Source organism: Lactuca virosa, chromosome 6, assembly GCF_052849685.1.
Source record: "Lactuca virosa cultivar CGN04683 chromosome 6, Lactuca_virosa_CGN04683_v6, whole genome shotgun sequence".
Classification (NCBI taxonomy): Eukaryota; Viridiplantae; Streptophyta; class Magnoliopsida; order Asterales; family Asteraceae; genus Lactuca; species Lactuca virosa.
In genome coordinates, this window is record NC_136431.1 from 240,338,938 (window position 1) to 240,350,766 (window position 11,829).

Sequence of the window (11,829 nt, forward strand, 5' to 3'; positions counted from 1 at the left end):
TTTTGACAATTCCATAATTATATCTATCATCAGGAACTTTGTCAAACTCAGCAATATTTTTCTCACAATCATACGAAATATTATCATCCTTCGTTCTCTCATATGCTAGAAAAGTAATAATTTCCTATGTTGTTCCTTGCTAATATCACACGAATGATGCAATGCAGTTAATTTGCCATATAGACGTTTAGCAGAATTGCAGTAGATATTTCGTTGAGCTAACAAAAGTTTTACATCACTAGATAACGAATCTCGATCACACGTTATGTTTGTTATTTGCAATTCTAAACATTCTATCTTGACAACTTTCGAATCTAACTTCTTCTGTGTCTCTAACAACTGATTGCTTAATTTCTTAGCTTCATTGCTAGCAGAAACAACCAAATTATCGAAATAAGCAACAATATCATCAAAAGCAACAATTTCAGAATCATATGCACTTAAAGGAATATTGAAAGATTGAAGAATATTACGTACCTTTGTTGTCATTGGAGACCTATCAGCAGATTTTGACACAAAGCAACGGCCCTTTACCTCTTCGTCTGAATCTTCCTCCAGCTTTGCATACATTGCCCCATGCGTAGGATTACGCATTTCCTCATCATCGGAGCCTGAAGACCAGATTTGATATGTGCCATCATTCTCCTGTACTCCTTGAGCCACCAAAGACAAATTTTTCGCCTTCGTATGTACCTCTTCCAACATTTCCAGATAATACGCCTCATACTTCACTCTATTCTTCTTCTCATCTTTCTTTCGATGCATGCAATCATTTGCTAGATGATTGGCTCCATTGCAGTAATGACAATCCATACCAGAATCTCCTTTTAATTTCTTCTCTTTCTTCTCCTCAGCAACCTTCGCATCATTCTTCTCATACTTCTTCTTCTCTTCTCCTGCAGCCTTGTTCATGAAACTTCCTTTTCCCTCATTTTGCTTCTTTTTTCGAATTAAACGGTTTCTTAAAAAACTTTTTAACTCGGTTGTTTGAGTAAAAAGCAATTGCCTCATCATCCGAATTCATGAGAAACCCCTCTTCATCATCAGAATCATCTTTTTCGACAGTTTCCTTTTTAGACACTTTAGAGACAAGTGCTAATGGACCTCCCATACTAAGCTTCGACTCTTCTGCCATTTCGTTCACTTCACTTTCGTGAGTTTTCAGTTGATTGTACAAATCATTCAAAGAAGATGTGTCGAAACTCTGTTGATTTTTCACCATCATGCTAACACTCATCCATTCTTTACGGAATCCCGTAACAAAGGTGAGATTGAATTCCATGGAAGATCTCGTGATTCCATAACGATTGCATTTGTAAATCAGCTCGTTCAGCCTATCATAGTAACTTTCAATCGTTTCGCAGTCTTTTTGCTTGAAATCCTTCAAATCAATCAAACATTGCTTAACTGAATTGATTTTCGTCTTCTCGCTGCCTATAAACTTTTCTTTGAGATTATTCCAGATGTCCTTTGCAGTTGTACAACTCCTGACATAGTTATACACAACTGGAGGCAATGCACCACGTAACTCCCTTATGCATCGTTTTTCAAGTTTCTTCATACGAACATTTTGATCTTCAACACTCGTAGTACCAGATGACGATCCAATTGGTTGAAGATTCATCATAAGAGTAACATTCCCTTAGATGCAAGACCAAAGCTCTTCATCGATTCCATTCAAGTAATCATGCATACGATCAGACCACTGATCATAGTATTCAGGAATGAGAATAGGAATCTTAGTTGAAGATCCTAGAAGATGAGAGTATGAAGTCATCGAGTTGAGATTGAAGTTCGCCATTGTTGTACGGAAGAAGATTTTTGAGAATTTTTTAGAAATCAAAGAGAATTTGAAAGCAAATTGCTGAATTGATCAGAAAAACGAAGTAGAACACTCGATTCAACAAATCAGTTGCAGAATCAAATCACAACTGAAGATCTAGAAAGCTTTTTCACGTCAAAAGATGCGGAACTTTTCGAACCAGAAATTTGATTCAAAAACCTTTTGAAACAGAGTGAAAATTAGATCTTAGATCATGATTCCTGCTCTGATAACAATTAATGAAGTGTGGAATCAAGTATGAACCAAATCAGAGTAATCAGAACATAGATTGAACACACGATTTAAATAAGATCTGGTTTCTGCTCATTTATGCTTTCAACGTTTACAGAGAAAAATAGACAAGTTCTGTAAAAGTACTCTTGTCTAACTCTAGTAAAGTTCCATATTTATAGGAACAGTGAAAGCCTACAAAAAATACTAGGGCATTGACACTTAAGCTTCGTACGAAATACACCTTAGTAAATAAACTTAACAAACATTCGAAGGGTACAAAAGACTTCGACATATTACAACTAAATTCGACCCTTACAGTCGCAACACCACTATCACTCCCAAACACATGTTGGTTATATCTCAAATCAATATAGTTGATCAGGCTATATTAATCCCAGATATGATTACATAACTGCCCAGGTTTGACTGTAATGTTCAACATCCAAATACTGTTAAGTTCTTATGATTGTGATACTGTACTTGTAGGTATGAGTGTTAGTATACTTCTTGTAAAAATACTTAAAATTTTAAAAAGTATACTTGTAGTCAGAGCTCTTAGCCCAAAATGTATTTATAGTTTGTATATCTTTTATGGATTGATATACTGAGTTCACTGTAAACAATGCTCTGATACCAATCTGTCACACCCCCAAACCAGACGGCGGAAACATCCGGGGTGGAGGACTTCAATTGTAGTATCACAACACATGCATTATAGTAATCAGAGTACAAACAACCATTGTATTTAAAAAGTATAAGTATTGACATGTGTTTCATCATTGTATACTGAAACTAAATAGTTATATAAAAGAAGAAGACAAGATATAAATAGCTTCATCTTCTCAAAAGCTCGGGGTGTACCTGTCTACTAGTTCCCTAAGAATACAAGTAATTTGAAAAGAGAGTATCAACATAAAGTTGAGTGAGTGCATAAGTATTGAATATGTAACCTTTTTCCAGAAAATCCTATATTTTCTGCTATATATAAAAAGTAGTTTTAGTTACACAAAACTGTTCTAATTGTAAACCAATGTTTTGTATTTGTAATCCTTTTGTAAACTTGTATCTGAGAGTATGTCTGGTTTCACCAACTGTTATTGTAAATTGCATCTTATAAACTAGTACTTTGAAAATGTACTCAAGTTTAGTTAATTATACATTAATGTATTGTTAATATCTTTTATATGAGTTATTATAACCATACTGACTAGATGGCCTGACCCAACGCTATGAGTGCGCTGAAAACATGTTGATAACAATTTGTCACTCACAGGCGTGTATGCCTGACTGTAGCTAGCAGTCTGAGTGTGGGGTTGTCACTCCCAATATAGATCTATACACACATTGTTTCGATCCCCGGCTGGAGATTTTGGTTATAATGTCAGGACTTTACTATATTGTTTAAATGAATTAAACAACCTGTACTACTTGACTCATAAAAGCATATAATCTTTACATGTATATTAGTTATAAAAAACCCAATCATTCTGAAATAAATGACTGACTGTATGTTCTTGAATTAGTATTCTTAACATGTATCTAAAAGAATGTATACTCTTGAATAGTTTTGATTCAAACATTTTTTCTTGTAAAACAATGTATTTTAGTATACTTGAATCGTGAATTAATGTTCCGTGAATCATAAATTATACCTATTATAATTTATATGTACTTTCTGTATTAATACTGAGTATTCATGAATGCAACCCCTTGCTCAACATGTTACAAAGGGTAATTGAAACTAAAGGAACAAACTTTTATACTTGTATACATATACAAGTATATATAAGTAAAATTTAAATGACTCTCGGACAAATAACTGATACTTGTAATCCCACATCCAAACAAGGAAAAGGAACCAAAGTGGGTTATCAGTCCTAAGCCTTTTAAATCTTATTTATATAAATATATGTATGCCAGTATGATTTTTGGGGAAAAATATAAGTTATATAAAAACATTTAAAAGAAGTTTGATATTTTGAAATCCATTTTGGTGACTTGATGTCATTTTGAAACAATCATTTAAAACCATTTGATTTGATAATAAATGAAATCCATTTGATAAGATATTTGAAAATCACTTGTTTATAACACATAAACTTTGTGTTAGACTTGTATCCTCCCCCCCCCCCCCCCCTTAAAACAATAAAAACTATGAAAATACGGGGGTATGAACTCACCTAAAGTAAGTTATTCAAATGTACGACCGGTGTAGGATGCTAAGTGTCAAGTAAAACCTTGAGCACAAACGAATCCTAATACCATATAATCACACATATATAAATATAATTAGTGTTTATACATCTAAATATGCTAAGAAACCATATTAGGGACTCGGAATCACTTGGACTAAGTGTTAGAATCACATGTGATTCATCTAAGGAGAGTGTACGGCCACTAAATGGAGTGTGCGGCCATGGGTGTATGGCCATGGAGTGTACGGCGGTACACTCATGGTAAAATATGCACAAGAGGGTGTTTAAACCATAGAGAAGCTTGTGGGTCTATTGCTCATCAAGGTTATGAACTAGTTTCTCAATTTGGAGGCCCTTTAGGGGTGTTTTGAGGTGTGTACTGCCACACCAGGTGTGTACGGCCGTACACCCTTGATGATCTTGAGTCAGATGTCGTTTTAAGGCTTTAAATCAAGTGTTTAACATGTTTTACTAGATGATAGAAGGAATACTCACACTTTTAAGGGCTTCAAAGGAGTTCAAGACTCAAGAACAAGTGTGTGTTCTTGGTGTTCTTGGTGAAATGGATGAAGATTTGAAGATCTAACCAAAAGAGAAGTTTTTCATGGATGAAAACATGGATCTTCACTAGATAAAGCCATGTATCAACAATTAAATGGAAGGAATACTTACTTATTTGAAGATCAAGGTGTAAATCTTGATGAACTTTGAATGAGAATCGGATTTTCTTGAGGTGGTAGTGTGAAAAATGAGAGAAAATGAAGGAAAAATCTATATATACGTTTGGGTTCACGGACACACTTGGGTGTACGGCCGTACACCCATGTGTATGGTTGTACACTCCTATGTACGGTCTTACACTCCTCTAATTGGAGTGTTTGGCCCGAATGCTATACAATGACTTAAGTTATCTTGTTCCTAAACTCAAATCTTGAATGTACTAGACTTAGAACATGCAAACAGACCCTGAACAATGCTAAAAGATAGCAGAAACGAGTCTGACTGTGATTGAATTTGAAAGACTGTACAACATAGAAATTTCGGGTTGTCACAATGTGCCACTGCCCCTAAGCGTCTCTCGACATATCAGACTCCCGGTTTCCACCCTAAAACAATGGTATCACATTTCACAAGTGAGTTCACGAAAACCTTATACACAGTCCTCATACTAGCTAATCTTCTAGGTCAAATATACTACCTATTCGTTACTGCGGCCAAACTTTTAGGATAGTATTGTACCTAGTGTTACTCTACTCGATTATTTTACACTAACTAAAATTATATACATATTATAATATTAAAATGTATATAATAAGTATACACATGATAAAACACAACGAGGATAACAACACGGCTGACTAATGGAGGCCCCCAACAACAAGTTGTTAGATGGGACACATTTATCTCCTAGTTGAATGACCTTCAGCTAGCCCCCAGCCTATAATCGTTAATTATTAAGTGAGCGGGAAAGATATATGTGTGTGTATATATATATATATATATATATATATATATATATATATATATATATATACATATATATATATATATATATATATATATATACATATATATATATATATATATATATAAAGATATGTGTGTGTATATGTATATATATATATATATATATATATATGTGTGTGTGTGTGTGTGTGTGATTGATACTCCCTCATGTGGTTGCTAGCTACAACCTGACGGCAAGTTGAAGCAGCCATAACTTTCTAAACTCATTTGCGACGTCCGATGAAGCATTGTGGTTTTTCGGGGAACACTCAAAAAATCATAGGTTGATTATAGGAACTCATCCTAAAATTTATAAACAAAAACTAACTATCTTAGACTACTACTAGGAAATAACCTAAGAAAGTAGCGATAATACACACAAACTCGAGGAAACAAGTTTAGGATAACTAAAATAACTAAATTAACCACAAAAATTTTTATAATAATAAAACATGTGGAATCAAAACCATTATGTTGACCTTTCAAAACGACATGTATTCTCAGGAGAATGAGCGCGAATGAAGAAGGAAGTAACCCTAGCAATACAGCCTGAAGTGTATATGCTTTATTATTGCACTTTGCTTTTGTGACCTATCTGTACCTCGAACAGCTTTGTAATATATTTCATATAATGAATAAAAAGTGATGTTGTATGATATATCAGTGTATTATTCAATGTATGTATGTGGCCTAAAATCCAACATTCTAACGTCGCACAGCCCGGTGTTTCCACCGCCGGCCGGGAGTGTGACAATAAAGTTTCCAACTTTATCCATTATGACATCCCAATAAGCCAAGATCTCAAACCTAGGTCCTTAATGACATCTTAAGGCATATAATCAACCATTAAGCACTTAATACTTAAATTCACAAGTCCAAAACTTCTAGAAGGGTTCTAGGGACCCTAATGATCCCTAAAAATGTAAACTTTATAGACATGCATGCTCCATGCATGTCATTTCCCAAATCTACTTCAAATGATGAAATATGACCTAAAGTTCATGCAAAGTCCCCAAACCACAACCATATCCTAGATTTATGAGATATAATGTTCATGGGAGTCATATAAATCATAAATTTGCAAACTTTATCTCTTCTACTCATTCCATCTTCACTAATGAGGCAAAATATGGCATAAAATCTAGATCTAAGAAGAATACAACAAAAAGGTGAGACTTTGAGGACTTACAAGAAGTCCAGAAGCTACACACCAGGATGATGAGCGATTGCTTTGAGAAACTAAGCACCAAAACTTCTTCTTTTCCTTTAAAACCACCAAGAACTTGCGAAAATGATCTCAAAAGATTCAAGAGGCTAGGGTTTGGCCAAAGGGTCGTTTGGAGGTGACGGAGGATGATGGTGGAGGAAACCCTAGCCATCACTTCCTTTAAATAGGCCCAAAGCGCGAAAAATTAAGGTTTTTCCCTCAGACGGTGGCCACGACGTGATGGACAAGATATCACGTCGTGAGGCACCAAATTTACTTTACAAACACTATTGGCGCTGCCAAGTTGTAAGGATGCCAAGCCCACGTCGTGGCCACAAAAAACTCAAAAAGATAAATGAAAATTAAATATACCAGGAATTTGGATGTTACACCAAGTTGATGCCAAATGGTATGTTCGATATGGATGAAGATGTTTATGTGGTGGAACCCACTGATAAAAGGGATAGATTGTTGTATAGAAGTGTAAATGTTAACAATATACATGATGTAGGGGTCAATGAGATGGCTTATGTGAAGGTGATAGTTGTAACAAATATGGGTCCTTGTCTTCTCCTCCGGGGTTTAATAGCTATAAGTTTCACACTCCATTTCACTCGTATTTTGATCTTACGAAAAATCATTTTCGACTTCCTATATTAAAATATGACTATTTGAAATATAGGAATAAACAAATGAGTGAGGATTATTTGATTTAAGTAATGGAAAGGTATGTAGAGTTTGGTAAAGTGTTGGGTATCACTTCACAAGATGCAAAGAAGATATGATTTGTATGTTAGAAAGAAAATGAGAGCAAGTCAGTTTTAAATGAATATCATGTCTGTTAATTTGCATGGTGTTAAATGCCACAAAAAAGGGTGGATTAAAAACTTTGCATGGATTATTGTATTAGTGCGTTAGGCGTACAGGAGTTGAATATGTCCAAGATGGAATTGTTTTTGATTAAATCATTGTGGGGTTATTTTATCAATTTCATGTTGTTAGTAGTATTGCGCACGACCGTTCTTGCAGAATTATTACTAGTTGGGATCTTGTTGTTTTCTTAAAACAATTTTTTTTCCTATATCAAATGTTTTAATCATGAAAGGCGAGGTGGTAGCGTCTCGATCTACTTGCTTTCTTGTAAATATTTATGTTCCATAAGATGGACATGAAAAGAAAGCGATGGCTATATTTCTTCTTTTATGCGTCATAACCAAGGGGAATATATAATATTTGGTGATTTTAATGTTGTTAGGAAACCTAATGAAAGAAGTGGCTCGTCTTTTAGCCAATAGGGAGCGGATGATTTCAACAAATTTTTAATAGATTATGGTTTTTTGGATGTTAATTGGGAAGGGGGACAGTTTGCAAGAGTTGATCATTTATGCACTAAAATGACCAAATTGGATCGGCTTCTGTTTCAAACGGCATTATGGATTGGTACTCTAACATGGTAGGTGTAGTTCTTGCGAGGCTGTGGTCGGATCATGGCCCTATCGTGTTAAAGAATGATAAGGTTGATTATGGTCCCATTCCTTTTAAAATCTTTCACTCGTGGCTTATGCTAGATGGTTTTGAAGATAGAATCATACATGCTTTGTTACATAATGACATGAATCAAATAAAAATAAGTTTGTTGTTTTAAAAATAAACTTAAAAATGTAAAAGCAACTATTTTTAAAAATACCTGAGATACATAGTGGGACTTAAGTGTAGGGAGTACTATGCTTTGATAATTGTCAAATGTTGTTCCTTAACCGGGCAGTTATAAAAGCCATTTTCAGGTATGGTGTGAACTATGAAAGAGGCTTATGTAGTCAAGATGGGATTTGTTCCTCTTATGTGTTGAGAGTTAGACATCTAAGGCGCCTTACCAAAAGTTGAATAACTAATGAGATTGATCGCGATCCGAATCTCATGTTCAACATGATGTCTGTAGCAAAGGGATAACTGATAAACTTAACTTATACACCAATTGTAGCTTTGAGGTTTTGGGGAATTGGGCATTGATAGAATGGAACAAAGAAAGTCATATGGTCTTGGGGGCAGTGAACTGTTGCTAGACGTTCACCACTGTCTATATCAGTCTAATACGAGTCTTGCGCAAGAGGGAGATTGAAAGGTCTAGTATGCTCAAGAGTCATATTAAAGTGATATTGCTAAATAACATATGATACTAGTGGGTCACACTAACAACAACTTGATATAATTGATTATTTATTAAAAACTGATTTTAATAAATATTCAATAAAACTCTTATAATTAAATTGGAAATTATTTGTTTCATGGAAATAATAATTTTCATTAGCAAGTAACATTATATTATTTCATATGGTATGAATTAAGAAGTCATGCACAACTTTTTGGACTAGTTGAAAACCTTTTTTCTTTTACTCAAAAGACAAATTTTATATTTTATAAACCTTGAGTTTATAAAATTTAAACTAAGTTTCCTCTTTTTTATACAATTTTTGAAATTTGCATAAAAAGAAGATAAAGGTATGGCTTTCTCAAAAGTATACATGTCTTTATAAGCATGGGGGACACTCTTATGACATGGGGACAAGCTTGTCTAAAGTGGAAGTAACTAATGGTTAATAACTTCACTTTATGCATATAAATAAGAGAGCTTGCATTTGGCTAGATTGCTTAGTTTCTTCTTCTTGATGCAAGTGGCTGAAATTTTTTATTTCTCTCCTATTCTCTCTAGTTTTGGTTAGAAAACTTGAAAAATACTTGCATCTTCATGCCTTCTTTAAGTTCATATTGGTTATGAACTTAAACCTTAAGAATTTAAGAGTTTTATACTAGCATCTACATCAAGTTGAGTCATTGTTGGTGTCTCAAAGGTTCCACATTCCTCATCAACTTCCAAGCCTCCCAAGAGGACCCAAAGAACTACAAAGGTTGTTATTTCTTCACCTCTTCTTTGGTTGGTGTTTAAATCTTTCTACAACTTGCAAGAATATCCTTGGTGGGTATAAAATGTTTATGTTATTTCAAAAATTAAAGTCTTCCGTTGCCATATTTTTCATGTTTACGAAACTATTTTTGAACTAAAACACAACACTGCATTCAAAACAAGGAGCACAAAGCATCCTTAAAAAGGGAACAATGTGTCAGACATCCTGTCCTGTTTTTGTTCTTTCTGTTTTGATTGTGCCTCGAGTCTGATTCATTCCTTTAGTTTCCTCGGCTTCCATCCTTCATATTAGGATACTTAAGGAACATTGTCAGCATAGAATGATGAGTTGACCCATAGAAGGGTATATTGGTCTTTTGACAACATTGTGACAATGATATTAGTTGATTGACTTGGAAGCATATTGGTTTAAGAAATCTAGTCAAGTAAGGAAGACTGTGATATTGCTTGAATTGGACCGATGTGAGTTATCGGGAACACATATCCCTTACCTTACTTTCGTGATATTGATAAGGTTTGATGGTTTTCATTATATGATATTATATGTATACATTGATTTCTATGTAAACTATATTTTTGGAAATTGTTTTATGCATCCTACTTATGCATATCATGGTAGGATGGGTGTGACCGTGAAATATGGTGTGCGCAAATGGACATCTATTTTGTATTGTTTGTTGTGAGTAGATTTTTAGATAATCCTCACGTACAGAAGTTGAGGCTAGATACCCTTTTATGGCCTAGGTAGATAACCCATATTGCCTTTTCGTGGATATAATTGCAAATTTTGGCAGTTTCATCTGTCATGGGCTCTTTATATCCAACTATCATACCTTATTGCAGGATGTTAGTGCCAAAGTTGACAGTTTTGTCTGTCATAAGCTCTATTCATCTGACGTTTGTTAGTAAGGGTTGAGAGTAGTTGCATGCATTGCATCATACTTATTGCTATGAACTCATTATACCCTTTTGTATATTATGGGACTTACATGTCCCTCTTTAGAAACAACAATGTTTAAATTTAATTTTGGGGTATATAAGACAATTGTTTGATTTGGAATTACTGAACCCAAGTGTTCTATTTGCTTTGAACTAGTATTGTTTGAAATTTAGATTTTGGGCATATAGACTCGTCGATATGATGTGGGTTATTAAACGCTAAGTGTTCTTTATGTTTTAAACTGTTTTTAGAGACTTGGTTTGAGTAAGATTGGATTGCTATCCCTTACTCTGAATGAACCACCTTCGGGTAACTCACTAGGTAATTCCATTGCCTAACTTATTTTGATGTGTGTTCAGATTGAAGACCCTAACTTGAGTTAGATATTAGCTTAGACTTTTAGAAGGCTACGGAATGTGTGGTGAGCTTGAATCCTGTTTTGATATGTTTAGTGTTAACAACCTCACTAGTTTTCAAACTTGAATTAAGTTTACTATTTTGGGACCAAAATATTTTTCCGCAAACTAATATTTTTCCGCAAACTAAAACTCTGCATATTTTTGGGAACACCTTAAGAAATGATTTTCTTAAGTATGATTTCAAATATGCCATAGCGAGGGGTGTTATATAAATAATATGGACCATTTTTGTCATTTCACAAATTATAAATGGCAAGTTGAGAAATTGATGATCATTTTGTACTATGTATAAAAGGAGATCACTTTGTTAAATATCAAGGAAAATGACACTGTAGCACATCAAACTTTTTCCATTTGACCAATTTGGTCACTAAAGTTTTTTTGTCAATTAAGTCACTAAAGTCATGTTTTACCTGTCAATTAAGTCATTTTCCCGATTTTAAACCGTTTCCTGGTTGACTTTGTCTAGGTGTAAATTACTTTCATTTAATAGTTAGTTTATGTAGTAAGAATATTACACGTAGGATTTGCCACGTCAATTAATGGTATAAGAGTCGATACTTAAACTCACTTGCTTCACCGG